Below are 24082 nucleotides of genomic sequence, written 5' to 3'. Positions count from 1 at the left end.
ATTACGGCAACTCAAATTAAATTACATCACAATTAGCATAACAAAGTGATTGGTTAAACTTTCAAAACAAATAAAGCAGCTCCGCTAATGAACAGTGTTAATTGGCCAGTGTGCATTTTAAATAAAACATGCAAGGTAAACATGTGTTTTAGTTCAACAATTCCATTTCAATTTCTTCTTTTAAATAAAATAAGACATACGTGGAAAGAAGAGAGGGACAAAAAGGAAGTCTCAGAGCTCGATATCGCCAGGGGGATTTGTAAGCTGGAATATAAAATGTGTAGCATTTAATTTTATTGCGCTAAAGAACCGATTATATGCCAGACTCTGGAGAACAATGTAAATTATCTGCCTTCAAAATGGAGTTTGGCCAATTCTCCATGTGAGCTAATCACATAGCTCATTATGCATTAGGGTATTAAATGATGAAGACGAGTCCCTTTCGCATTCCTGCACAAAGCCCTATGAAATGTTAATAATATGCCCACACTAGCCTAACACCATGCCTTGCTCACCCTCATCAATATGTAAGTAAACAAATGATCCAACTCGCCTTTGATAAAGATAATTAGTCCTCTCCGATGATCAGCCTTGTGACCTCTCTCCTCTTCAAACTAAACATCTGCTCCACATGTTTCCCCCCACACCGAAAGATGGGAGAAAAGCAAACAAGTCAAACTCGAGGAAAAGCATCTCAAAACACACCCGGTTCATATTTGATTGTTATTAGCTTAGGAAAGGCTATATAGTGGCTGTTGATTGTAATGATCAATGATTAGCTTAGCAAGCAACATCTGGAAAAACAACAGTAAAAAAAAACGGACACGCGAGCACAAAGCCACCGGTGCACACACTCACTTGTACGCGCACGCACATGCACACACACACACTGAGCCATTCATCAGCACTAATTAAGCGGCAGATTAACAGAGCCCGCAGACGGAGGCTACATTGGGACGAGCAGCGGGGATGCAAGGAGACGCAGCCCGGCAATAAAACACAACCGTTAAAACACAGCCAGCCGGGGACACGGGATGGATGGATGGTGACGGATGGATTGACAGTCTGCCTGACTTTTTTTTTTTTTTTTTTTTTTTTTTACCTGAAGGTGAGGAGCGCCCGAGAGCTTGACCAAAGAACAGAGAGCTCGCCTCTGCCACTGCCGAGGGTGTGTAGCAGTAAGTCGACTGGTGTCACCCCGTGGAGAGGCAACACTATCTGTGTCATCACTTCAGCCTGTGTTTATGGGGGATGGCATCATAAACAAGCCATCCCCCCCCACACACACACACACCGCCAGCCCCCGCCCCAGTTCCCCCCACCCTGCTCCCTCTCTCTATCTCCTCTCCCTCTCAAGCCACCGCCGCCACCACCGTGCCATTCATGCATACTTAAATCGCCCTCGTCCCATTAAAAAAAAGAAAGCCCAGACGCCTCTCCTGACAATTATTCTATCATTTCCAGTTGTCACCGGGGCAATTACCGACCGGGGCCCCCTGTGCGGGTCGGACATGCAGGCCCGATAGCAGAGGCTCGAGTTGGGGGAGAGAAGGGGAAAGAGTGTGAGAGGGGACAGCGGAGGGAGAGTGTGTGTGTGTGTGTGTGTGTGTGTGAGTGTGTATGTGTGGATGGAAGGGGGGGATAGTAGAGTACAAAATGGAAATGTATGACGGTGGCTTCTTTCTCTCTGTACCCTGGAAATAATTACACCATCATTTCTTATGTCTGCCGTTGATGAAATATATCACTGCTAAAAAAAAATCTTTTATTGGAAATAAGACGCAATTATTATCTCCATTTAGCTGTGTTTTAATTTAAGTCTTCAAATTAGATTTTATTTAATATAAGTGACTTCTTGCAAGTAAGTTACATTTTGGTGCAAATGTGTAAGAGTAACTGTGTGTGTAGGCAGCGTGTGTGTGTGTGTGGGTGGGTCCTGTGTGTGAGTGAGAGTGTGTGTGTGAGGGGATCTTCACACGGAGAGTGCTGTGCCTGCTCGCAGGACGCTCGCCGGCTCTCGGCTGCGACTCACCAGGCACCTCGCGCTGCTCTCGCTCTGAGCGCACATCTGCTCCCCTGAACACTCTGCTTCTCTCTCTCTCTCTTGTGCACATGCACACACACACACACACACACACACACACACACACACACACACACACACACACAACACACACACACACACACACACACACACACACACACACACACACACACACACACACACACACACACACACACACACACACACACACACACACACACACACACACACACACACACACTCTACACACAACCTGCCCGACCGGCTCTCTACTCTGCTCCTCTCTATGCACCCGGCATCGCTGAGGGGAAAGGAGAAAGAAGAAGGGCTGGAGGACGCTGCTTCCGAGAGGTAAAAAAAGGTATGTGTGTGTGAGGCTTTTCTACGGGCACAGTTCACTGCTTCTCTTTTCTTCTCTGATTGTGTGTGTGTGTGTGTGTGTGTGTGGAGGTCTGAATGGGATTAGTGAAGGGCTGAGTCGGTAGCCTCCGCGCTCCGACAGAGAGCGTATAGGGCTCTTAAAAACAATTATCCACATCACATCTATGCATTACAGAGCAACACGCCAACACTACACCACAAGTAGGCATCCGGACAAAGTCAGAAACAGTGGAGTGGGAGAGTGACAGATAAAAAGACCTACCTTTAAAACAATGAGAAAATCCACTCTGCCCGGTAAGAAGCATTTGAAGAAGTATTCTCAGAAGCCGAGATGCATTTTCAAAAAATGAAGAGAGGGGGGGGGGGGAAATGCCACTCAGATGGAGGGGGAAAAAAAGGAAAGGAGAAACTAAGCTTACTGTCAGCAGAGAAGTATTTACAGCCGTATGTACAGTAGTGCGAGGGGAGAGCACCTCCGCCTGGCCACGTCTGAGAGACAGTTGCCGTTCCAGCGCTGCCTAATTAAAACAAGTCAGGCAGCCCCACCGGATTGTTTTGACGCCCGAGGACCAATAGTACACAAAAACCAGTGGCTTGATCGGAGGGGGCTGGTCGCGGGAGAGGAGAGGAGGGGGCGGAGGGTGGCGAGAGTTGGCAAAGGAATGGTGGGGGGGGGGGGTGTAACTGTGTGTGTGTGAGGGGGCTTCAGAAGAGGCGTTTTGTAGAGGAATCTGAGAGGGGAGGGAGAACACAAAGGTTCAGACGTGGGGAGACCTCGCCGTGCCGAATGCCCCCTCGCTTTTTCTTACGGAAAGAGATGCTATTTCAATATTCTCCCGACCACTCTCAGGCACTTCAAGCGATAAGAAAAGCACAATGCTAATGTGCTTCTTTCCTTGTTGAATAAATAAGAACACACACGCTGACAAACATTTCACAGCTTCTGCCCCCGCAGTCTTAAGAAGCGGGGTTTACCACTTGATACCAGGGGAGCGTGTCCGGACAGATGTCTTACATGAGGATGCAGTTCTTCCAACAAGCCTCTCCTAATGAATTACTACAGTATCTCTGACTGGGACCGCAGAAACCGCCGCCTGCTGCAGAGGAAGCTGCCGAGAGCCGAATTAAGCTGGGCCGGGCTCAGATGTGCTGAACGTGATGGATCAACATGTTTCCCCTACTGTAAACAATGCACACCAGGCAATGAGCTGGAACATTTAGGGTTAATGGTGTTTGCCAATCCTTTTGTCTTTTTTTTCTTTTCTTGATGTACTCCCTCCTCTCTGTCTCTCTCTCTCTCTCTCTTTCTCCTTTCCTCCTCTCTCTCTCTCCCTTGCATGCCACAGATGTTTTTCTTCGTCGCTCCAACAGACAGGAATCTACTGGCAACAAGAAAGGCCCGGTCTTCCCCAGGAGAGAGGAGTACAAAGCCCCCAGTCTGCACACAGCAGATGCAGAAAGCCAGTCCATCTGCCACCAGCTCGCTCTGCCACATGGGCCTGAGAGATGCAGGGCAACAGGGGACTTGTTTTTATTTTAAAAATATGTTTTTTTGTTGGTTTTCTCCATCGGCTTCCGTGGAATCCAAAGCAAACATGCATCTAAATCTGGCAACTCCAACATTCAAAATGATAGTTGGACACATGTGCAGGCGGACAGGAAACCACAGCAAGAGGTTATTGAGAGTGCAAGAACTTTTATGTTTGAACACAGAGGTACCCTGGGCAACTTTGACAGATTTATTTAGGGAAAGATGTAGGCCCTAACGCGATGTAAAGACCACTTGGACTCGCAGCTCTGAGCGGTGCACTGGCATGACTTAACAGGCTCTGAACGGCACGTTATCTCCCAGGCTTCGCTGGAGCATATTTCAGCCATATGATATCATTATTCAGAGACCAACACAGAGCAAAAGATGTAGCATTTTCATTAGTGTCAGCTCTGTGAGCTCTGAGGCAGGGAGGGTAAACACTAAACAATCATGGCAGAGCCAGAGAGTGGGAGTTGAAGCAACTGAGAGAAAAAGAGAGAAAGGGGGATGAAAAGAGTGCAAAAGCAAGCAGGAGGAAAAAAACAACAGCGACAGAGAGAGGCAGCGGGGGCTAACATTAAACAACTGCTGTTAATTGCTCTAAGCATCCACATTATGCCAGTAATTTCTCCCATTTCTCTTTCAGCGTTAAAGGCTTCAGGCTAGAAAGCTCCTTCAGCCCCTTTAATAAACTACTCAGAGTGCCTCGGTGGAAAAAAGACAAACAAGAGGCCCCTGGCCTTCGGAACACTCGCTTCACTAGGGGAAATGCTATGCCTGTTTCTCCACATCTGTGACAATTGTGTGCCTCCTCCCTTCAGGTGTTTATTCCCCACGTCGCTTCTTCCCAGAGCTTTCTCACTGCCAAGGTCAACGGAGACAAACAGGCCCACCAGCGTCCTGATGTGGTGGCAGGCAGCAGGACAGTGACGAGAGGGAGGGGGGAGAGAGATAGACATGTGTAGTGGGGAGGGGTGAGGGTGGCAGCAGCTGGTTACCAACCCTGGCAGCAGCAGCAGCAGCAGAAGAGGGGGGAGCCGTGGATCTGCGATGCGGAGCAGCGGCAGCCACCACGATGGCGGCAGTTGTTGCTTACCGTCTCCTGGCGCTGCTATTATTTTCACAGTTTACACTAGGGCTGAACGATTAATCGATTTTAAATCTAAAAAATCTTTTACAATTTTTTTTTTTAAAACATTTTTTTAATATCGCAATTCGAATCGCAATATTTGTCAGAAAAATCGCAATTTCATTTTTTCCCAAAATCGTGCAGCCCTAGTTTACACGCACACCAACACTAACTATTCAATTTCAATGAAAGCCCTCGTGAAGTGCATCGCCTCTGCTCTGGGCTGTTAGACAAAGTCAAGCGCCCATCACGCCACGTTTCCCCTCACCAACAAAGTGCATGCACTGCCATGAGGTTTGTCAGTCACAAGCAGCCTTCAGCCATGTGACTCACTGCCTATTAACCCTTTATCAACCATTAACCTAAAACAGGCACGCTAATGATATAAATGAGTGATATCTAGGAAAGAAAAAACGTTAGTGTTAGCTTAAATAAAAGCATCTATTAACTTTTAAAATACACAAGTGGACAAAAGACAGAGAGAACGGTGCGGGGACGGGAGACTCTGACTGTTGTATTTATTGAAGTGCCACGAGCATCAATGATGTTCACTTTGCATCGGGGGGGGTTATCCATTTGAATTCCCTCCTCCCTCGTCCATTCTCACATTTAAGAGCTTGTCAGACAAAATGAAGTGATTTTACCGTCTGTTAAAATATGCTCAACTGGCCCTAACAACTCCCACACAGTGATAACCAAAGAGCACACATGTGAAATAGAGCACCATTCATTACCTTTCACACCAATGTACCACAAGCACAATTCATGAGCCACTTAATCCTGCCTACAAATAAATATTAAGCATAATGAGGGGGTAGGGCTTTTTATAGTCGCGGCCAATGTTGATCACACGGTTGCTTATGGCCAAAGAGCAGAGGCCATTACGGACCGGTGATTATATAAGTGGTTGGAAGGCAGCGCCATTTCAATATACTGTACTTAAGCACCAGGGTATCCATGGCAACGTGCCTTGCACCGAGCATTCAGAAAATCCCTAATGAAATGCCTATTAAGTGGCTGATAATGACAGTGTCCAAATATATTTGCATATGTATTTCACTACAGAAAAATGAGAGCAGGGAATAAAGGTAAAGAGGGACCTGATTACTGCAATCACAATAAATACTGTGCTGTTTGTTGCTGGAAAATTGCAGGGAGTATACCATTTCTAAATCAGCGAATAAGACTAATGCTTGGGGATTTGGTCTACAAAATAACTATTATTTATACAAGAAAAAAGTATGCAAGGGAAAAAAGAAAGTGGTGGTGATGGGTGTGAATTGAGGCCTCGTTGCCTTCCTCTGAATCTCCACATGTGACTTCCATTTGCGACTTTGGCAGAGTGCCCAACAGGACATCCCTGAGAGAGTGTTTGCTTGACTCAATATCAACAGCCCGAGTAAGCAATCGGGGGGGGAGGGGGGTGGGGGGGGAGGGGGGCGGGGGGTGTACTCTCTGGCCCGTCCTCGAGTTCCTATTGAAAATAAACCAGGCTGTACATTCACTGGGCCCAGGAATATCAACACGCGCCGCAAAGAGCCACGTATAGCACTCAGCAGCGTTCCACTGGTGCCCCTCCGAGGCTTAATGATACCTGCACCTCCCCTCCAGCTGCTTCTGCAGACGCCGCTGCGACACACAGACAGCAGGTGGGCGGGAATTAAAGTATACATTACAGCAGAAAAATAAAAAGAGATCAAAATGACAGAAGTCAGACAGTTCAAGCTGACCGGGCCTCTTGAAACGAAGGCGCTGGTAGACTCGCGACAGACACTCCAGGTTAAATTGGCCCTCATGTGCCTCCTCTTATTTTCCCACCACCACAGCTGCCACCAATGCACCCCCCCCCCCCTTTCTTAAAAAAAAAAAAAAAGCTTTTCTTCAAAAGCGTATTTGAATTAAACAAGTTGCTGAAATCAAAGGCTCGGCTGAGCTGGGTACATTTAAACAAGCAAGTGCAGCTCACAGCAGTTTACCTGTTATACAGCAGATTGGAATTAGATGAAAGACGACTTCCCTTTTTTCACAGCAGTAGATATTATCATATAGTAAAGGCGGTTGCAGTTTAAATAGATTCCTTCTCAGAGAAAAGTACATGCTACTGGGTTGTTGTTTTTTTAATGTTCCCGGCTACTGAGATGTCAAGATGAAGGAACAGCTAAAATAATAGAGATACAATAGTGGTTTCTCGTGAATCTGAAACCCACTTATGACAGTGATATGTAGTATCTGAGGATCCCACAGCTCCAGCTCTGCCAAACACATTATCATTCCCAGAACCATGACGACACAGATGAATGGCAGCACGACAAGCTCCACTGACAGTCAAAGGAGCACAACACCTGTATATGCTATGCAACAACCTCTATTTTAAGGTCCAAGGAACCCTGTCGATGCATTAGGAAGTGGCAACGAATAAGACTTCCATGCGGGATGACAGAGAAATCAAACACTGAGCGTGACTTAGATAATGGAGAACGTGTGTGAATCCTCCCCAGAAGCTACTGAGGCGTGGAGCGTTCTTCTGGAGACTGGACTTTGGAGTCCTCCGATTACCCCGGCCTTCTGACTTTCTGCTGACACAGAGGCTATCCATTCATGACTAAAACACCACTCAACTCGACACCAATAACACCTAAAAAACCCCTGATCAAATTAATTCAGGAAAACGGCATTCCAGCAAAGAATAATAAACTCATTATATGGACATTTCAAACTCTTCTATTCTCCACACCGCGGCTAATTCAAACCTAATTTTTACTAGCCACTAATTTGAGGGCGAAAGGCGGGGGAAAGGAATTACATCTGGAGGTAATTCATTGTGTGGAACTGAGCCCAGTGGAGGCTACGATATCCCCCCCGACACCCCGCCCCCACTAAAAATAAAAAAAGGAAGAAAAACAGAGAGACAGACAAGACCTAGAGAAGGAACTATTTAGGTGAGCGGGACTTCCGGAGGACTGAAACGACACTTTTCACAGAAATGTGTTCATTGTGCTGTCACCAGATACAGGCTGGAGAGGATATAGGTACAGGAGGCACAGGCAGCGACACGATAAATAGGAGAGGGGGGGAAATGTTTTCAGGGAATGTTGGACTCTAATACAGTTTGGGCTTCTCCAGACAGCTGCACTGCTTCAGGAGTTGGTTAATAGCCAAAAATGTGAAGTTTAAGAAAATGGGTGGGTTCATTCTGACTCTAAAGTCGGGTGTTGTGCCCGCTCTAATGTCTCCGAGTTTATGGGGACGGGTCCCTCTCAAATGACCAGCTACATCTGGGCTGCCCTAAGTGGGCTGCCTAATAAATGGCACACTTTTCCAATGATCTGCAGTTTCAAAGCGCTGAGAAAAGGGCCTCCAGCTGTATCAATTTCACTGTATGGATGCAAACCTAACAGTTATTTGCAAGGGAAGCATTGGCGAGGACTAGAGGTGAATATATGTGAAAGATGTTTCTTGATAACGCTGAAGGAAGTCAAATTGGGAGTATGAAATATAAGGTTTGGCTCCTAACAATCAGGCAGGGTGGACGGATCCCCGCAGGAGGACATTAGCATGTGATCGAGAAACTCGCCTCAGTCCCTCACACAAACCGAACCCCCTGCTCTCCACTTCCAGCCAATGCCACCCCTCCAACACTAAATGTGTTTTCCAAATGAAAATAAACGGAGTCCGACTGGTTTGAGGCAGTCATACTCTGGAATATGAGCTCAAATAAAGGCTTCTGTGGAGGCTGAAAAGGAGAACTGAAATGGCTTCTGAGGGGGAGATGTACCGAGTAATAAAATTACCCCTTTATATGTTCCTAAACAGCGCATGTTCCCGTGGAGTGTGTGAGGGCTTTACTTTGGTCAAAGACAAGTATTCAAGTGGCAATTTCTACCTCCAGGGAAGATTTCCCGATGCACTTCTCGAGACACTGCAATTTTCTTGAAAACGAGAAACTATTTCGGCAACAAGTTAAGCGGAACTTTGGAAGTTTCACTTTGATGATGTGCCGGTACACGCTGCCATTGAAAGGTATGTTCCATTAAATGGGAACAGCAAGAGATGATTCATAAGCCTACTGCTTTTCAATGAGTTCAAACTAGGCAGAAATGTTCCGATGAACGCTTGTATTTTATACTAAAACATTCGGTTGACTCGGAGCTGACCATGATGTCACTACTTGAAATTGCTTAGCTATTCCGGTTATACAAGCAGCCGTTCCATTTGGCATTGGGGGAAATGTACAACAAAAGGATAAATCTAACTACTTAAAATCAGGCAATTGATTTGTATTCTTAAAAAGCAGGTCACAATAATATTCAGATGGACTTTTTTGCCGCCGCAGAAGGGCTGTATTAGAGGAAATTTGCAATTGGAGAGAATACATTATAAGTCATTATACAGGAGCTATTAAACCTTCAGTAAAAATGCTTTGGTACAAGGATTGAGCCACTTATCATACCTACTCACTGCCTTTAAAAGCTGTCTGTGTTCAGTACTCTGAGTGGCAAAAAAGCAATCGCTGATGACATTGAAAACAGGAATAGATGTACAATTTAAGAAAGCAGAAAAAGGCTGCTTGGGATTTCAGAGAAGTTGTAATTGTTGTTCGAAATCATAGGAGAAAGGCAGACTGCAATTTGTGGAATAAAAAAAAAAAAATTCAGAACACCTTTTATCAACAGGAGGATCTGGCTTATTTTATTATTAAAAAACGGTTTTAAGAAATCAGAAAGCGTATTGAAAAATCGATAATTGTCGGGGAGTATTCACAGTTTTCCGAATGGATCGCAACCTTTTAGCAAGAAATGTGTTCCCAGCTCTTTGTTTTAATGTGTTCTTTAACGAGGGCAATCTACGAAAACAATACAACCAATTAAATAAACGACTCGCAGATGCAAACAACAACCCCCGTTTGAGTTTGTGATGTGGTCTTGGCATGTAATTAAGCAGTTAACAGCAGGTTGATGATGTTTATCCAATCCATTTCTGTGAACAAAATGTGGAACTTTACTCGCAGAGACAACCTGTGAGACTGCTGTGTACAAACATACACTCATTAGAGATGTCGTGGCGCGAGGCCCCGAAAACGGTGTGGGGCGTGCATCGGCGGCTTAAAGACTTGTCAAGCTCTCATCATGGCTGACTTTTAATTTACACAAAGTCACCCAATTATACTTGGAGGCAACGTTTCCAATACTTTTGCAAACATCGTTAACTTTCTCTCTGTACTGCCTTTTGCCCCCTGTCGAAGTCTGTTGCCGTCTACTCAGGGAAGACAAATGGCAAAGGAGATGTTTCTGACAGCTTAAAAGTACCCATCAGCTGCCTGCGAGACATCTCCCTGCACATCCAGCCCTGAACCTCCCCAAACAAACAGCAGGCTCCACTTCAAATACATAGCAGGACTATTAGGTAATCTTCTCCTTTGTTCACTCTCCCTCAGCCTCGGTGACTAACCTCAATCTCTCCCTGTTCCAGCTCCTGCCTTCAAGCTGAAAACACAACACTTAATGCTGCCAGGACTTTGGGAGTGCACCGTGATGAATGGCTCGGAGTTATCTTTAACAAATATATATACAAGCTATCTTGTGTATTGAAAAAAGTTTGTTGCGTTATGATGAGAGGCAGAGGGAAAGAGCAGGGCGGCAGCACAACGGCTCTTTGTTTTGGGACGGGACAAATCTGAGGTTTCCTTTTGGATATTCAATATCCTGCGAGGCACAAACCAGAGCTACAGTAGTCTAGTGTCTGGGCTTTTTTCTTTTTAAGGGGAGGGGTGTAGAGGCTTGCTACGTGTGTCTGTGAATTGTTGCATGCTTCTTAGTCAATTGCTGTGTGGCTCGCGTGAGTCGCTTTCAACAAAGCCTGGGAAATCAATCAATCTGCGAAAAAGAAATAGCTCGTATGCCAGATGTGGCACTTGGAAGAAACTTAAAAAGAGCCGCTTGTATTAGTGACTGTAAGGGTCCTGAAAAGAAATATTTATTACAAATGAATCAAGCTGTCAAAATGCTACCTACTCCACTTTGAGTCACTGCTTGTTATTTTAGGTGGCTTCTCTCATGTCGAATCTGTAAAGTGTAAACGTCTTACTCTGAAAAATATCTCCATTATTTACTTCACAAGTTGCCAAAGAGAACGAAAGACAAATATGTCATTAGCAGGTGACCTTTTTTTTTTGTTTCTTTTACAAGTCTTCAGTAGTTCCGCTCCTTGATACATATAGGCTCTTGCATACACTGACTATAATTATAAATGCAAAGCTTGCTATAGGGAGCTGAACTTTTCACACCTTTCAAAGCCACAAAATTGGATGGTTTTGTGGTTGTGCAGCTGCCGCTGCGCGCTAATGCAAGGCGGTGTCATATGAAAAATATTCCTCTCCCCAAACCACAGGGCTGGTCATTAATGAAACACAGGCCGCGCAGTGAGGTCATACAGAGTCTAGATTTCAGCAGCCACACTTAAAAACCGCTCAGAGAGAATAGAGAAACATGAACACAAATCAGATTCCAGCTCCAAGGACGGGGAAAATAAATAAATAGAGAAAGGCACTGGCCCCTCTCACATTTTCCCCAGCGCTCTGCAAACAACCGTCAACTGCAGCTCAGAAACAGCTCACAATGAGAGCAGACTAAACAATCTGGTCCCGGCCAAGGAAAATGCTAAGCAACTCAGCACACAGGATGTCTCACCCTAATTGCCAACTATCAAATCTCACAATGGAATCTATCCATTTGGCAACAATTTCACAGCAAACTTGGCAATATCCTTTTTAAAAGTGTCAACTTTTGTGATGAGAAGACAGGATGAAAAAAGAGCCGGGAGAAACACGAGAATTTCATTTCTTTCTGGGATTTGTTGGGGTTTATTGAGCTTACTGGAAATCGAGCAATAATGTGTGCTGAAAGGGGGGGGGGGGAATACTTTGATTAGCTAAAAGGTGCTAGGGGTCTTGTAAACGAGTGATTAAAATCCTCAGCATTAAGATAAACAGACTAAATAGGTCCCTAAAGACGGCACACTCAGGAAGCAGAGAGCAAGGGCAAGTCCGATTCAGCAGGAGAGACTGACAGCCTGTGGACTGGAGGTGGGCATGGGAGCGTAACTGGAGCCTTGGGACTGGTATAAGAACAGGGTTACCAGGAGGGACCGGGCTTTAAACAGGAAGCTAATGGACAGTCTCCGCCATCCACCATGTGGCATTGTATTTTCCAGCCAGTCGAAGCCATGCTCGCAAAGACCCCATGACTTCAAACAGCCAAAATAGCAGCACATTCATGAAACAGAACAGAACTACTGGGAATTAAAGAAGGCAGGGGGAGAAAAAAAATGCACAAAAAAAAAAAAAAAAGGTAGCAGGCCTCGACAGCAGATGGTAAAATTAACATTTCAACAGTTCCTTCCTTTCATGTAGGTCTCGGTAGAACTTTTTTCGAAAAGAAAAAAGTAAGAGAGGCTAGGGTTTTGGTGAGATACAGTGGTGTAGAAGGCATCTGGAAAAGGGGGAAGAGGAATATTGGCTTATTGCTCCTGATGGTCCACCTCAATGAAAAATTAAATAGGTCTGTTTTGCAGGTTTCCCCTCTCTGGAGTGCTCTAAGCTGTTTTATGGAAACATCATCTTGGTAATTTATACGGCAAAGAACACCTGGTGATGAAAGAAAAATAAACCATTCCTCCCTTTCTTTCTCCGCTTAAAACCCCAACACTTTGGCTTTGTGGTCTTGCCCTTTGATGTCCATCCATTTGGGCTTATTTGCAAGAAGTTGGCATCTACAATGTAGTGTTGAATCGTTCACAAAATGCTTGTCAGATTTAATTTTGAAGTCTTGATATACACTTCAAAAAATGTGCTGCGGAGATGTTATCATGGGGGGACGGGAAGAGTCTCTAATAAAGACCCAAACAATGGACAGCCTCTCTTATTTCTAACCCTGTCCAATGGAGCGTCTCAGTAGTACCCATTAATTTGGACACAGTTCTGGCTAAATTACATGTGTTCCACCTCTGTGACATTTTAAATGCAATTAAAAGCTGGTTATAGAAGTGTGCGCGGACTTCCCTGTGATGAAGGGAAATCACCAACGTGATTAACATGCAAACGAGCTCATGCTGGCAGACTAGATTGGGGTTTGAAAACCTCAATTACCTTTGTGTGATTATCTATTTACCAGTACACAGATTTCCATTTCTCATCTCCAGCCGCGCTCCCCCATGCACGAGCTTCAATTACACGTGGCACACCTTTATTTATGATGCGCGCGGTGCCGGAAAATACAAGCGCGGGCGATTTTTCACTGTGATGTATGGCGTCTTTAAAGGCCGCTCATGAGGCAGGGCCACCAGACCTCCTAATGCTGAACCATTTGCTTTGTGAGCACTTAATATGATCTTGACCCCCACCGCCCTACACACCCCCAATCCATCCATCCAACCTCTATTTAGACTCTGTTAACCCCCCCCCCCCCATTAGACAGCAGGGAGAGTAATGGACAAAGGGCAACCATTTTTTCCTTTCATCTGAATTTTTATTTCTAAACTATAACACGGCTAAAAATTGAAGCCCTTTAAAATACATGAGTGTGTGTGTGTGTGTGTGTGTGTGTGTGTGTGTGTGTGTGTGTGTGTGTGTGTGTGTGTGTGTGTGTGTGTGCGCGTGTGTGTGCACACGTGTGTGTGTGTGCAGTGTGTGTGTGTGGTCTAGCATTACTATACTTGTGGGGACCTAAATCTGTTTACATGGTCACGTGTGGGGACTGGCTTCCCTTATGGGGACAAATTGGAGGTCCCCATGAAATCATTAATTTTAGGGTGAAGACTTGGTTAGGTTAAGGGTAAGGTTAAGGGTAAGGGTTAGGCATGTGTTGGTTATGGTTAAGGTTAGGATAAGTCTCCAGGAAATGCATGTAAGTCAATGTAATGTCCCCTGAAGTGATGTATACATGGTGTATGTGTGTGTGTGTGTGTGTGTGTGTGTGTGTGTGTGTGTGTGTGTGTGTGTGTGTGTGTGTGTGTGTGTGTGTGTGTGTGTGTGTGTGTGTGTGTGTGTGTGTGTGTGTGTGTGTGTGTGTGTGTGTGTGTGTGTGTGTGTAAGGGGGGGGGCTATTATCTGGAGACTAATTGCAGGTGAGGATCTTACTATATGAAATGGTAGTCGAGAGGAAGGTGTGAGATTGAAATGAACTGCAGAAACACTCCAGGCTTTATAGTTTGTATCATCTTGTTGATGTAATTATTAAAAGCATCGCCTGGCAGCACAGGAGGAACGCATTTTAATTAATTAACTGCTGAATAGCGACAGTTTTTTTTTGTTTTATGTTGTTGAAATTCACATTGAATTATACAGTATATTTTCCGTGCAGAATAAAAACCCCACAACTATTTTTAAGGAAAGACAGCAAGCAAACTATTCCAAAGTACACACTAAATGAATAAAATACAGTGCACAAACTTCCTTTTCAACCTTTTTATGTGAAGCGTAATGATTTTTTAAAAATAGTATACTGCGTGGCCTTTTTGTTTGTCAGTGTTTCTCGGTGCCCAGAGACAGGAAGAGAAAGAAAGACGCACATATCTGTGGCACCGCTCCGGCTTTTCACATTGTGCCTGGCATACATAAAACATGCCCTGTTGCTTCAGCTGGAGCAAAAAGGAAAACAGTGCCATCAAGTGAAATTTCTGAGGACTCTTCAAACACCTCGGCAGATAGATCTATCACCTTTCAAATTAAAAGCAGCAAAAGGAGACCGTTTTTTTTCTGTGTAAACTTCAATTAATAGTATTTATTCACACAAAATCAGACATGTTTTTTCAAACATATCACTGTTATCATGTAAAAAAAACACAGATGCATTTTTATTAATTCAAATGTATTCTGTACATCTGCATAATTGTCAAGAAAAAAGTATTTACTCTGGATGGGAATATTTGACATAAGAGCACCTCCCACTCAAGCAGGGAGATGGTAAGACAAGAAATGAACATGATGCTTTGCTGACTTCATGTTCACAATCCTGTTTGAGCTACCTCAGGAACAAAGGGAATCATTATTACTATTTGAACGCAGTTGCCAGGACTTGGCTCTTTACACTGGTATGAGGTTGCGAGAGTAGCTAAAAAAAAAAAGCAGTGGATAGAGCATATTGAGGGAGTGAAACTGGCGGGGACGGCTCGAATCACGAGTGAGGGCGAATAAAAGAGACGGAGAGGGGTAGAGCTTAGATAATAGCAGATAATGGACAATTAACTCAGGCTAGTGGTGCCGGCTGCAGTGAATAGCAGCTTGTGGTGCAGCAAGTCCCCGATCACCACTCAGCCATATTCACATTGGAAATACAGGCGATACCAAGCTGCAGGCTACTGAGCCTCCGAGGTGTACACGCCGCATTAGCAATCTCCACAATGCCTTCAAACAATGCTCGATACCAACAAAGTGTCCCCGAGTACAAACGCAAGCACTCTGCCGATGAGGAGTGTACGGTGCCATAACCTTGTCTTTTGTTTTATGTCCTTTCACCGTCAAAATAAATCCAGGAGCTGGAAATCCATTTAAAAAAAGTCACATACGGCCATTGCGATGTGCAGATTTATAGATTTGCATAATTAAACCTATATAAAAAGCTAATTGCATATATAAATGAGTGAATGTCACCATGGTGCATCACACAAACAATGTTCATAGAAAGGGGACTCAGGAGTGTTTTAACTGCCCTCCCCAGCCCCCCACTCCCCTTCAAGCTCCATCTAAATCTATTGATCTGTGAAACACGGGGACCCATGGGAGGCAATTCACTTAATATCATACATCTAATGATGAGATGAATTACGATTATACCATTTGGTAATTAAACGTCTTACAAACCATTTAACTGTCTGCGCGTCAGGAAGGGTCGCTGGAGGTCGCTACGATTGTTTTTCATTTGTGGTTGGCACGAAGGCAGGAGACACGCAGGAGGTACGGCTGGTGGGGCGGTGGTGGTATGGCACAATGATGAAAACACACTAATGACTGGTAGCAGCTACTAATCCCTAACGCTGTCAAGACTTTGAAGGGGAAACAATTTGCAAGGAGCAAAGGAAACGGAAAATAAAGCCAGACAAACATCTTCGCTTTCATGGATTTTTCTTTTTGTCTTTATATTTCGGAATCCCATTAGCTCGCTTGAGCGTTCTTTCACAATAAGAGTGAGAAAAATAAGCCGGTGTTTATTGGTTGACTCTAAATACATGACAAGGGTGATGTGAAGGGAGGGGGAAGGGGGAGTTATGTACAGAAACCTTCACTCTTTGCAAGAATGTGTCTGATCCACACAAAGGTGTGTTCAACACTCGCGCCGAGAGCCAATTTACTGTCAACATCCACAACCCTAATCCCTACTTACAGGCAATAATTACCCAACATTGCCAAGTCCGTGTGTTGTTGCGTAGAGAGGCGAACTCCAAAGGCCTGTTCGGGGCTTATTTTGTTGACTGTAACGGACACGGTAGTACGTTCGAGACAGGTTGAAAAGTATCGAAAGGTTTACGCAAAGAATCACGAACTAGCAGACCCCTTCCATCCTATCCTCAGAAGCTAACAATACCTTTCTTTTATATCCAACACATTCACGCAGCATTTTCCTGACAGAGGGATGTGTGTCATGCTGCTGGCTCCTTATTGAATGATAGCTAGTAAACATTGTCATTCCAAAGAGGGACAGGATTAAAGCCTGCTGTGCCTATTGAGGGGAACAGTACGCGGAAAAGGGAACCGGAACAATGGCCGAATGGAGGACGGTATCACGAGGGTCCAATGTCTGCAGTGATGAATATGTGGGAGATTATAACCCATTCCATCATTTCCATAATGTAAAACTCTCTTTCTTCTTCGCCCGCCGACTATTCACTAAATAAATGAGAAAACTATCACCCGCGCAGAAATATTTGACAAAAGGCGGCACGGAGGGAGAGTGAGTTCTGAATGACCCTCGCGCCTTTGACAATGCAGGCGCTGTCCGGACATATTCGGAGGCAGCGGAGTGAGTGAGACCTGGTAGAGTATTTATCACTGGGCACAATGCAAATGTATTACCATGTCACCTATACCACTTTACGGCGCATAATGGAAGCACGGCGAACACAAGGGAGTTTTGTATAATACCGGGTGGAAATGCGGGGTTCTGTCGATGTGTGGCTTTTGCTGCTTCGCTAGCACTCTAACCTGAGGGATCATTCAGCGGACCCTGGTTTAAAACCCGGGAACCACAAAGAGTCAGCCGTCGCATTTAAGAGAATATGCATACTAGCCTAGCTAATGAGTCTTTCCACCAAAATCATTTGAAACGGATTGGTTTGAAAGAACTTCTGAAAAGGAAAGTGTGCAGGGGGAAGGAGGCGTGGATAGAAGAAGTTGAAATGAGACTCGCTTTGGCTTTTGGTTAGTTCATACATTTTCTTTGAAGACTTTTTTTGGAAATCGGTGAAAGCTACCTGGTTTAGTATGGCTGCCGAGCAACTAAAGTCAATGACATTGTACTGTATACTAACCATATGGATTGATGTATAACAACGGCAGGCTCTTGAATCCAAATACATTTCTACAGTGCTCCTCAAAAAACATTCAATTCCAGAGCCATAGAAAATATCTCCACCTGATATATGTGTGCCTGTTTATGTGTGTGTATGTGATGAAAGTAAGGCTACGTATGTGTGTGTGTGTGTGTGTGTGTGTGTGTGTGTGTGTGTGTGTGTGTGTGTGTGTGTGTGTGTGTGTGTGTGTGTGTGTGTGTGTGTGTGTGTGTGTGTGTGTGTGTGTGTGTCATCTGCCCCTATCATTGCAGTCTATTCCAGAGATTTCTCCCATGGTACCCTAGTTTATTTACTTTATCTACAATATAATGCTTCAGTGAACATTAGCAACTTTGAGACACAAGTTTCAATCAGTGGTCTCGCGGCGGTGTGTGCTCAGCCAGGTGCAGAGAAGAGATGAACACCGCCGCCGAAGAGACGCTGCGGCATTCAACCGGAGGACTGAGAAAGAGGTCCCGAAATAAAACCAAATAAAAACGGACAGCGGGGAAAGCAGAAAGAGGAGAAGCAGGGAAGAAAGCCAGAGAAAATAAACTGTACAGTACAGCGGGGAAAAGAGCTGGCAGGAAAGGTGGTGGTGGAATAACATTTTATTTTGAGATAAATACAATTGTGTTGAGAGATGGGGAGAAAGAGTGAGGGAGACAGACAAAGGGAATGATAGAAATGGACAAAAAACAAAGTAAGGGAGAAAGGATTGGAGAGGGAAAGAAAAAAAAAGGGGGGGGGCAAGGTGCTCTCCCTGGGTAGAGTGGAGCTGGTCTTGTCCAATAAACACAGGTGAGCAGCTCGACAGGCCAGGACCACCAGGCTGACTGACAGCTGGAGAGCTCTCTCACTGACCGCCAGCTTTATGTTACATGACATGAGGAGTGCAACTGACAAAGAGAAACTGCCTGAGAGTGGGGGGGAGACGAGTGGGCGGAAGCACACACACACACACACACTCTCTCCTGTTCGCTTGTGCACTTGTTGGCTGTTTGAAGCGGCCACAAAAATCGCAGACAAGAGGAACGCCGTGCTACTTCCCTTCACAGGTGAGCAGGAGAAGGAAACACCCCGGTGCTTCAGTGGGAGAAAGTGAGGAGTTGTGTGGTTTTTTTGGGGGGGGGGGGGGCGGGGTCAGAATGTATGCTGTGTGCCGACTGAATCTTTTCCACATGACGGGCCTTGGGCTGTTTTTGTCAACTGCACTCTTGAGCAGCGAGGAGTCAGGTAGTGTGACCACATGATTGCCCATGAGGCACTGTGGTGGGAGAGGTGGGGGGGGAGTGGGAGAGAGAAGGAGTGAAAGGTGAGAGATCGGGGGGGGGGACCGATGCACCACGCATGATGAGGTGTAATCACAAACCCCATTCAGGGTGCAGCAGAGTTTGTCAACATACACACATTCACATTCCACTGTCTGTCAGCTCCATGACCCAAATCGAGCATGCTGTGTGTTAGTGTGTGTGCCTTTTTCCTCACACACAGAAGGATGCTTTTTGCCCATTGCCAACCAGGTAGTAACAGTTGCACTGTCTGGGCTTGTGGTTTTGCGGTGAGGAAGTCAAGATTCCAAGCTCGTGTAGGATTTCACCGCCGCCTGTATCCCTTTTCAGTCGGCGATCAAGTGATCATTATGAACAAAGGACTTGGCTTGTTGCCTCTGGAGTAAAAGCTTTTTCAGTGGCTGTGACCGTGTGGATTTGAAACTTTGAGAAAAAAAAAAATGTTGGGAAACCTACAGAAGAGAAGGCACTAGTCATGTTCAAAATAATTGAATGAGACACAATTAGACGCACACTAAGTAATTCAAACTTAAAATGGAAAGAAACATGAAGAAATAATTATAGAAAACATTAAATTAAGAAAATCGTATTTACAGTTCAACAAAGATAATAAAAATGTAGGTCTTATATTCCCATATTAAGCCAAACATATTTTCATGTATGTATTTTAGTTGGCCATTTCTGTGGATAACGTCCAGCCTGATATCTCAAAATACTAAGAATCCAGCTTTGATGAGTCCTGTTCCATAAAGTGCACTCGGAGAGCATTTGAGCTCATCAGAAGGGTTACAATAGTGGACATTGAGTTGATGTCATAATGACAATATCCCTATAAAACACTGGGCTGTGAAGGGCTAACATAAACTGAGCGCTGTGTGTTCAGGCTGAAAAACGAATCTGTGTGACAGTTTGGTGATAACACGCAAGTTCAATCTGTCAAGACAATCAGCATTTAGACCTTGGGAGAAGAATGCGCGCCTGTGTGCGACCGATTCATTGGACACGATCACCTGCGAGTGAAGCGGCTCGTAATTCTTCCCACCTGAAACGAGGGGTTCAAACTGGTGTCAGGCCGCTCTGATGTCATGCCTGCCACAGGTTGGGTTTCACAATAATCTCGGGCTCTTGGAGGGATGCCATCGGAGTCCAACTTCCGCACCCAAGCTTTCTCCAATTAAATATCGGGGGGAAAGAATAACACGTGAAACACTAGATCCCGGGTCGTTTTTTAGGAAATTAAGGTGCAGCGGTTTCAATCAGTCATTTATAATATGACGCGTTCATATACAAGCTATATATGAACGGGGCCTCAAAGTATGCAGCTGATGGGAATGTATCTTTTTAACATCTGGAAAATAGCATGAGAGAGAAAGAGAGGAACTGCATCGGCAGCGACGAGGATCAATAGACTCATTGAGCCTCTTTATCTTCCCCTTAAGGAACGACAGCAATACTCATTCTGAGCCGACTCGCCTGCCCAGCTTTGTAACTCCATTCTCATGGCAACTGTGCACTCTGGACAAACACTCTCCATGCAATCTCTTTTCTCCCCTCCTCACCGTCTGCCCTGCGTCTCCACATCCTCCGCTCGGTCCCATTTCTATTCTCATCAGACCCGTGCGATAAATACCCGAGCCTTGCAGAGAAGCGATATAAGTATAGAAGAAGAGAGGCCGTCTAAAAGTGGAGTAGGTGATCTCAGCCTTGTTATATTTTCAATTTGTGATGGTTTGCATGTGGAAGGAAAAAAAACTGGGAATATACATCCCAGGTGTGAAAAGTATTTCATCTGCGGAAATAGTGTAAGTATAATTCCGGAGTCTATTTAAAAACAGGACAGCTCCTAATCCCGGAGATCAGCAAAGGGCAACACATCATTGCTCTTTCCACTTTTGCTCCAATTTGCTCACAGCACGCCACTATCAGACCCCAAACCATACCTCATTAAGTTGAAATATGGAAACTTGGGCAACTTCCAAAACTTCTCTCCCTTCCCTTCCCCCTTGCGTGAGTGTGAAGACAAAACAGTGGACCGTAGAGGGAAGGGTGCACGGAGAGCTGCGGCAGATCCTTGGGGCCGAGAGGGAAAGTAAACCTTTGATGAGTAAGACTTTTTTTTGTTAAGCGAGGCGGCTTAACTTTAAAATATTCTGGGTGGCGGTGAATGGGGGATTGACCAATGGCCCTGATCTCAGCCACACACTGGGGCACTGGGGTTAATGGTGGATAACGATTAGGGAAGAAAAAGGGGGGTTTATTTGCCTGATCTCCATCCAACCCCACGCGCCACCCCGCAGTTTTTCCAACTTCTCCACCAATCCCAAATCAGCCAGACAATGGCCGCCGCCAATGGGGAATGATCCCAGTCCCTTTGATTTCCGCCTCTACCCCCTCGGCGGCTCCGAGTGCCCAGGGTAGAGATCCGTGGAGGTTCGCCCTGTTCGCCCGCTCTCAGGCTCCACCGTTAGCAGGCTCAGAGAAACCATTTGAGGATTGGAAGTGGAATGACAAGAAGGTCTCTGATCTTTGACAAGAAATCCATTTCTAACTGGAAATGTGAGCAGAGGGCTGTTCAGTCCAAGTTCTTTAAAGCAGCCAGAGATAGATCTAATTGCTGTAGATTTATATATATGTCTACATTGGAAGTATGGCTTGCAGTGTTGGGGCTATTACACTTTTGCGATGATTAAAAGGACTTTTTTTTAGGCCAGCAGATATGCAGTAAAAGTTCATCTTTGAAGATTTAACTGAATACTAGACAAATTAAGAAGTAATATCTAAATCTCTTTTAGGTGGAAAAGGAAATCTGGACTCTGCCTCGCTCTGGAAAGAGAGACTCTTAGGGAAGTGGACTTGGTTCTAGAGCCAAGCCACCCAGAATATGTTCTCCTGTCCATATACTTTGATCCTATTTCCCTCTAGTGTCCTAAGGTAAATACATTTCCTCTCTTAGGTTGGCGGTAGAATATCGAAATTAAGTTACGGTTTGGATAGAAAGCAAACTGACTTTGAATTTCTGGCTTCAAACCAAACATGTTGAGTATTTAGGCAGACGTATCAAAAATATTTCATACAGCAATGATTGATTATTTAGTTACAGTTTAGGAAACCTACCTGAAGCTAAATCCTTCACACACTACTCTTCTGAGTCTTCACTAAGCATGCTTACTTGATATACTTCCAAATAAAACTATAAAGTTTAATTGTGTTTCTTCCCATCATCCCTGCTTACAATGTTTACAAAGGGTTGTGTGTGTGTGTGTGTGTGTGTGTGTGTGTGTGTGTGTGTGTGTGTGTGTGTGTGTGTGTGTGTGTGTGTGTGTGTGTGTGTGTGTGTGTGTGTGTGTGTGTGTGTGTGTGTGTGTGAGATCTAATCGATAGAATGTCTGCATTAGCCACGATGGGGTTGTAATTGGCGATTCCCATTACCTGAGATTCCTCACACTCATTCGTGGACTGACCTGGTGACGAACACCATTAGCTCGGAAAAGGGAGCTATCTTAATCATGTCAACGTTTTTGCACAACTACAAAGATGCAGGAATAATAAAAAAAATAACATCTATTAGATATTAACCGATATGAGGTGATATTTTATTTATTATTCAGCTAAAAAACATTTTGCTGTAGAAATGCATACAAATATTCATCTTAAATTAGTTACTTTTAGAAAACGACATGAATCTCCCACACCCCAACTTTTAAAGACGCCAATTGAATGATGACGAATCTAAATGAATGCGGTCCGTGTGCTAACAGGTATGTTTTTCTCATACCAGGCTCGGCTGTTATGTAATTTGAGCACTCTTCAGAGCTGTTGTGGCTCATTAAAGTGAGTGGACACATGCATCTGCGGAAAAAAACACAACACAACAGCGGGCATAAAAAGATAATGAAAACAGCTTCCACTTACCTCTTTGGACTTCACAGTGTGTGTCGTGTGCTGTTTTCTACGGGCGCACCGTGTGCATATTTCATCCTTGAGAAAAATAAAAAGGGAAAATAAATGTTTGCGCCGGCTGAGCAGTATATTAAACAATGCTGTATCTTTGCAATCCAGTTTAGAGTTATAAATACCAGGTGCAGCCAATATAACCCTTTATTATGTTCGCTTACAAATCTTAATCAAGACAAGTAAATACAAAATAGATATCAAAGCCCACATTCGTCGGCCATAATGCATATCATAACTTCGAAGCTGGAGTAGATTGAAAATCCCTGGGGTGTGAAAACCAAACAGGCACAACTGAAAGGTTGCCCAGTGGAGGGGGAATTCTATCAAGGTGGACACGATGAAGATTTGTTACATTTGAGAGGGGAATGGGGGGGGGGGGGGCTTGACCTCCACTAGCCACTACAATCACCCCAACACACAGAAAGGCTAACAATACTTCAGACACAGTTGGAGTCTTGATAACAATGAAACATGCCTTCAAAAAGAGTTTTACATTTTGAGAAGACGGCGCCAACGGTTACTGTTCCGATTCATTGCATTGAAGGTGAACGATTCTCTCACAGATGCACATGTTTAAATACTCACCCTGAGGGAGAGAACTGGCTGTTGTTGTCCGTCACAGGAGTGGAAGGATGTCCAGCGATGTCAGCTATCTGAGATGAGATAAAAACAGAAAGAATATCATTAGTCGAAAGCTCCTCGCGAAATGCTGACCCCTCTTTTTTGTGTGCGTGTTCTCTATGAACATCGAGTGCTGCTGCGGACATGTGTGGGCTAGATTGTGTCTTGCATAACTGTTGTGTGTATCGCTCGTAGGTGAAAGCAATAAACTTTGAAACAACAAAGTGCACCTGGATTCTGCTGACTTTGTGTGTGTGTGTGTGTGTGTGTGTGTGTGTGTGTGTGTGTGTGTGTGTGTGTGTGTGTGTGTGTGTGTGTGTGTGTGTGTGTGTGTGTGTGTGTGTGTGAGTGCATGCACAAACAGGCAGTACAGTAAAAGTGATATTGCCCCCCTTCACACACACACTCCTCTCAAGTTGAAAGGTGCAGTGCCTGGAAGGCTGAAGCTCTCAACGCCAAGTAAATCACCCCATTTACCTGACACGATTGATTTCTAATGTGGGTTCATTCAGCTTTCTACATCTAAGTACACATGATGTGGCGTTGGAGTCTTTTATAGACCATTAGCATTGATATTTGTGTTCATTACA

General features: G+C 44.7%; 1 protein-coding gene across 2 annotated transcripts in view; it reads right to left on the bottom strand.

Annotated features, from left to right (window-relative positions):
• Positions 1–23516, bottom strand: part of foxp2 (forkhead box P2) — an 83779-nt gene extending 60263 nt beyond the window's left edge. Inside the window, exons 1-2 of one of the 2 annotated variants that reach the window (XM_034075113.2) lie at positions 23457–23516; positions 22830–22895 (exon numbers count right to left, since the gene is read on the bottom strand). The gene's annotated coding sequence lies outside the window, so the exon portion shown is untranslated. Of the gene's footprint in view, positions 1–2687; positions 2729–22829; positions 22896–23456 lie in introns of those variants that run through there. The other variant, XM_071201792.1, reaches the window with a different exon arrangement.
• Between the last annotated feature and the right edge of the window lie 566 nt (positions 23517–24082).

The sequence above is a fragment of the Pseudochaenichthys georgianus genome, chromosome 23 (genome assembly GCF_902827115.2).
Source record: "Pseudochaenichthys georgianus chromosome 23, fPseGeo1.2, whole genome shotgun sequence".
Classification (NCBI taxonomy): Eukaryota; Metazoa; Chordata; class Actinopteri; order Perciformes; family Channichthyidae; genus Pseudochaenichthys; species Pseudochaenichthys georgianus.
Note: the sequence above shows the minus strand (reverse complement) of the source record. Positions and strands in the feature narration are given on the sequence as shown.